Source organism: Leptosomus discolor, chromosome 1 (genome assembly GCF_034619465.1).
Source record: "Leptosomus discolor isolate bLepDis1 chromosome 1, bLepDis1.hap2, whole genome shotgun sequence".
NCBI classification, from domain to species: Eukaryota; Metazoa; Chordata; class Aves; order Leptosomiformes; family Leptosomidae; genus Leptosomus; species Leptosomus discolor.
The window spans coordinates 141,157,274-141,163,273 of record NC_141391.1 but is presented as its reverse complement, the minus strand read 5'-3'; the positions used below and the strand labels follow the sequence as shown (position 1 = coordinate 141,163,273).

General features: G+C 40.0%; 1 protein-coding gene across 1 annotated transcript in view; it reads left to right on the top strand.

Moving 5' to 3' along the window:
- The first annotated feature begins 2,290 nt into the window (after positions 1-2,290).
- The window catches only part of PRR5 (proline rich 5), a 69,527-nt gene continuing 65,817 nt past the window's right edge, over positions 2,291-6,000 (top strand). The window contains exon 1 of the mRNA XM_086466199.1: positions 2,291-2,404. The gene's annotated coding sequence lies outside the window, so the exon portion shown is untranslated. The remainder of the gene's footprint in view (positions 2,405-6,000) is intronic.

The following is a 6,000-nucleotide window of genomic DNA, read 5'->3' as shown; positions in this document are numbered from 1 at the left end:
ATGCCTGGTTTAAGGCATGGTATCAATACTTGATAGCAAAAGGCTATATGAATTCTTGATTTGCTTTACCTGCCAAAATAACATACTGATTACTCAGCTGGCAAGGAATATGCTTAATTACAGTCTCCTGGAACTTCTGTACAACAGCATCATGGGTTGTTTTTTCTCAGGCATTCTCTTTTTCCCTTTCCCCTGAACCTATAAATAGTTTAAGATATACAGGATATTAGATGAAAGCAAGATAAATGTAATGCACAAGTTTAAAAAAAAAAATTATATTTCATGCGTGCATTGATGGAATAGCTGAGCTTTGATCATCACAGTTAGGTCGATTTAAATAAAAAAGGCAGTGGAATTTTATTTTGAAATAACCCCTTCAAATCCTGAAGAATAGCACTGTCATGTTGGTTTATTATACCGGCTAATCAAATTATCACAGGTTATAGGCAAAAAGGAGGATTTTTTTTTTTCATCTGCTAGCATAGAAATGTCAAAGCAGGATCTCCAAGCAAAACACTATTTTTGTACCCATAAACGTCTAATCTTTTGAGAACCAAGTAGTTATTCTTACACTTGTCCATAGTATCTGTCTAAAATCAGTGGGATTTCTCATATACTTTGAATTAGAAGATTAAGAATCTTCTTCAATTTGCCTTTTAAGCAGGGAGGGGAAAAAAGCCAGAATTCTTGACAAGACCTTTTATTTTATATATGTACTTTGATAGTATCCGCTTCCAGCTGAGATCAGTTGGTCATAGCTTTTGGAACGCCTCGATGTCCTGACCACTGTAGCAGTTTTGGCAGACATTCCTAATATAAACCCAGCTATGTCAAGAAAACTCTACTCTCATACAGCTGGCTTTGCTTAGAGCAATTTTTCATATACGAGTACAATGTCTTGCTGTGTCCATGGGATTTTTTTGTTGGTATAGCACGTTCGTATCCAGTGTACTATGCTCATATCTTGTGGCTTTGCTATACATCCCTCACTTCAAATTTGTTCATGTGTCATCTCCCAGATGCACGCGTGTCGCTGAAAAGGTTGCTTTCCCTACCTTGCCCCCAGGTACTCAAAATACCAGTTCATGGCTCTGTAGCCTACAAGCTGTGGATAGTTTCTCCCGTTCTGCAGGCTGTCTGCTGAGCTGCTTGTATGTGCACTCCTTAACGCATTGCAGTCAAAATGCACTGACTTCCCACAACATTGTTATTTAAACTAACACCTCTGATTTTTGAATAAAATAAGTGATAAGAGAATGAAACTCATATCCATAGAGCAGACAAAAGGTGGGAGTATAAGGGGATTACTTAGTTCTCTCAAATGCAGGAAAGATTAACCTTAAAATACGTATTTGTAAACACATGCAGTTATTTGCATCCTTGCAAAGTGGGTATGAAATGCCACAAAACAAAAGCAAGAGCGGTTTGTACGCAGAGTAAGCCGAGCCAAAAAGGACATCTATATATTTCTAGTTAGATTTAGCAGTGTGTTAGAGGTGGTACTAATGACTATGCAAAGTGCAAGGCATGAAGAACCATACTCGGAATGTGGATGCGGATGTGTGTGAATACTGCTCTGTGTGTGTGTGTGTGTGTGTGTCTCTATAGATTTACTTTTTTTCTTCCTGATAGTGTTTTATATTTATTGACCAGTGATTAAAAAAAAACCATTAAATTATGAAAACGTTTGTATTGTAAGTCACATATTTATAAATTCTGTGCTGCACCAAGATATCCACTCTGGGGTTATTGATTGTGTTCATAGTCGTCTCGGAGAGGCACTTCAAGACCAGCTCAAAGCAGGCAGTAATATTATGACCGTCATTTGAAGCCCTAAGGAAAGAATTTCCAATATTTCTAAACGATGCATTTAAGACTTTTCTGGGCCTTATAGCACTGCTGCTCTCCAAAGGTGATCACTGCAGATCATGCAGTATATTTCAACCCTTTTTCTGTCACCTCTTTAGTGCTGGAACACAGAACTACTAGCATTATGTGTGTTCATGGAAACTTTCCTGTCCTCTTTAGTGAGAAGCGTACCTCTTAGCATTGGTGTCAATGAGTTGCTCCCCCCCCCCCCCCAGAGAATAAAACGGAAGAGGGAAAAGTGGAAAAAACCCATTTAATTCTGTCAGTGATGAGGTGGAACACCACTGATTATTGCGCTTATTGTATTTCTGTGTGTATGGGCTTATTAGTGCAGTCTTGAGAAACAATTCCTAGGATAGCAATATGTGCAATACTACTTTTTGTTCATTTTTTATTGCAGAGCTGCCTATTTTACAAGGGGCTGACTTTTTTCAACCAAATTGTATCGCCTGTCAAGAATTTTCATGTGACTCTTGGAAACCTGCTGTGGAGTCTTCCCTATTTGCTATTCAGTCCTGTTTTCTTCTCCCTTTAAGCAGGTAAGCACATGTTTCTGTAACACTATTTGCAACTGGAAAATGTTTCTGATTTCAGACACCTGGAGAGTTCATTTTGTTGGACTCACTAGGGTTAACAACTCTCTTCCAACATTTCCTACAGGACCCCCTGTATTTTCTTCCATAGAAAAAAATCTGAATAACAATGCAGTACTTGAGGATTTTTAACATCAACTCATGTCAGTCTGCATCCCTCTAGCTTTAGTGCAGCTTGAAAAATAGTATGCGTGAACTTTTCAGCTGTGAATCTATTTACAGCTGAATCAGGGTTGTGAGCAAGCAATATAGAAAATCGCTCGAATTTCTGCTGTCTGAGAGGAGCCTCTAAATAACTTCATGTCCTTGGGAAAAAAGCCCTGAAGTAGAGAGCCAGAATGGGAGATGCAAAAGCTCGGGTGTCACCCATCACGGTGACCTCCAGCTGAATGAGCAGTTTCAGATACTGTTCACCAAGATCATAGTCAGACAACCGTTGCAGAAACAGATTAAGTCGCCCCGGCTGACTGTGCACTGAAGCATATGAGGAATTCTCAAATGACCTGTATATGACTGATGTATACGTGGGTGTGGCAAGAAGTGGCACCAAACAGCTGAGCGGTAGTAATACCTTACACAGCTGCAGCTATTTCTGCAAAGGTGCTTGAGACAACCCTCTAGAGTTCCTTAATATTCATTGCTAGAACTGGATCTGCATCTGAGATTCAGGGTTTTTAGGAAGGAGGAAATTTTTACAGGTTTCTTGAAATCACTTTCAGTAAATGCTAGTCATTAATGGAGAGTGTGTATGGGGGTGTGTGTGTGAAAGGAAAGTAAATGTGCTTAATCTGTCTTTATTGTTCTGTTTTTCTTTTAACATTATCATCACACGTAGTAGCTCTTATTTTTTCAAAGCAACTTAGAAATTTTCCCAGGAAACAATTGCCAGTTTCTTCCTCCAAAATAATTTTTTCTGAACATGCTAAAGAGACTTATTTTCTCTTAAAAACTTATTTACTTTATCACTAAGCTGCAGAATCTAACCTCTGCCATGGCTTCAGCTTCTTTTCTGTGTTTTTTTAAGCAACGAGGCCTTTTCTAAAGGGTTCGCTCTTGAAATTACTTGGAGGCAACGTAGGCTTTGTTGCCAACTTGTGTCAAGCGGTAAATGATGGGAATGCCAATTCAATGCTACTTCATTGCAGCGGTAGCTGGATTTTGCTACAGTGGTTACGTGGTCTCATCTCAGTCTGCAGGGGTAAATGGTTCCTACTAATCTGCAGCTCCCACTGAGGCTTGCACCATTATCCAGTTCAAGGCTGTGACCTACAGCAGAATTTAGCTTGGTCTTTAAACTGGGTACAGGTGTTTGAAAGGGAGAGAAATAGTTTTCACTTGCACTGCACTTTTTTTGCCTAAGGATTTCCAAGGTGTTTTTACCTATAGCAAGGTTGCATTCCCTGAGAAGTGAGTTAGCAGCACCAGTAGCAGAGAGGGGGTACTTGACAGCTGTGTGTTGTACAACAGGAACTTGATAGTCCCAGGTCATGAAGAGTATGGGTGTGGGCATCGCTCTTCTCCTTATAAGCGATTCCTCTGGAAAAGCTGAGGGAAGAATCTGGGTATAAATCAGTCAGGGAGTCCTGGTTACCTCTGCCCCCATTATTTCCAGCATACCCAGAAAATTTCTGCTCCTGAACTTTAAACCTTCTCTACTACAAAGACCCATGTCTGCTCTTAACTAAGTTAGCCGTCTACTGACTAATCTGTTACCAAATGTGAGTTCTGTCAGCAGCAGCTCCAAATGCAGCTGCTAGGAGGATTCAGCCATTGCCAGCAGAACTAAAAGCTGTTCCAATGCTTCACTGAAATACTTTGAAAAGTTCACTGTGAACGGTCCATCTTTGTTTTGTTTGTTGTTAAACTTTTTGTTCTTTGTATTGTAAATGACTGCCCTGCAGAGTGAACAGAGACACATGTGCATGCCTTCTTTTTCTAGCAGAACATTTGCAAACTATCCCTCTGTAAACTGTTTATAGATTACTCTGTAACCTTACTATGATGGACAATCAGATCAGTTCCCACCACACAAGGAGGAATTATTAGACATTATGCCTTGAGCAACTTACCACCACCCTATCAGAGTGTTTGCTGACTGGAAATACCAATGCCTTATGGAAAAACACTGCCTGCCTGCTGCAAACCCAGCATTTTATACCGACTTGGGTTTTTTTCATTGCAAAAGCCATAACTTGCTGGCAATATAATACACTTTAAGTGATGCTTACGATTTTATTGTATTCAAATTTTATATTCCAACAGTGTGCATATTTTCACAGTTACATTTATTTGCTCTTCATTGTGGTATGATGCAATTTGAAATTCTTGGGAGTCTGGTCCTACTGTAACAGGGACCATAGAAAACCTGTATTGCAGGTTTCAGGCCCCCATTAGTTTACATGTGCAGGCCATGGCCTTTGTAAATGGTTGTACATAGGTTTTACTTTCTGGGTGTGTCCCATCTTATTCCATGGAAGTGACACAGGTTTCAAATCCAGCACATACAGAAACCTTAGCATGGCAGGGGCCTAATCAGGAACAGCAAAGTAGTATGGTGACAGAAGTCAGTAGGAGAGTGTTGAGATAATAAAGGAGGTTAGCAATGTTTACTGTGTCACAGCTGATAAGCACGCAATCTTTTCATAATTAGTATTATGAGAAGTTCCTGGCAAAGTTGTAACTTTTTGTTTGCTCCCTTTTTTTCTCCTCCTCCAATACAAAGAGGAGAACCTGACAGTATTTTTATTTATTGTTTAATTCTGCTTGTCCACTGCTGGTGTGGGTGTTATGCTCAGCTCAGTTCTTCTCTAAAATTTCAGCCAATTCCCTAGCCAAAAGATGCCCTTAACCAGCAAATCCCAGTTGCCCTTCTGTTGAGGCTGTCCCGTGAAGGCTGTGAACTTTGTCCTTTCCTCTCAGTCCTGCAGTGCATTTGGTCAGCAGCAGACTCTCCTAGAAATACTCCTAATTTAATATCTCCCTACTTGAAATACCAACTGAGCTTGTAAACCAAAGATAGCTCCCAAAGGTCTCTTCGTCTAGGGTCAGAGCATTACTTGAGGAAATGAAACATTCATTAATTGGATGCCAGATTATTTACACTTGTATCATGATCAATCAGGCAGTAAGAGACTGGGGATGACATTCATCTCCTTCTAATTTTAGATATTTACAGCTTGGAATACCATGTCTATATCTGAACTACTCACATTATGTTCTCTTTATAGTTGGTGGAGAGAACAGGCACGTCCCAAGCATGACTTACCTCACCAGGTTTAAATATCCCTTATAGGATGCAATGAAATGCACCCTGGATGTGCCCTGTTTTCTCTAGTAATTACAGAATGAGGTCTGGATTTTTCTGTGCATCTCTACTTGTACACATCCCGCACATCCCATTTCCAATGTCCATTACCCTATATCCCAGTATCTAGTGCTGAATGAGCTTAAAAAATGGAAAGTCCAAGCCAGGGTGACTGAACTTTATCATGAGAGTGTCTTAAGTGCACCTTCCAGTTCTAACCTTCCAGGTCACTAC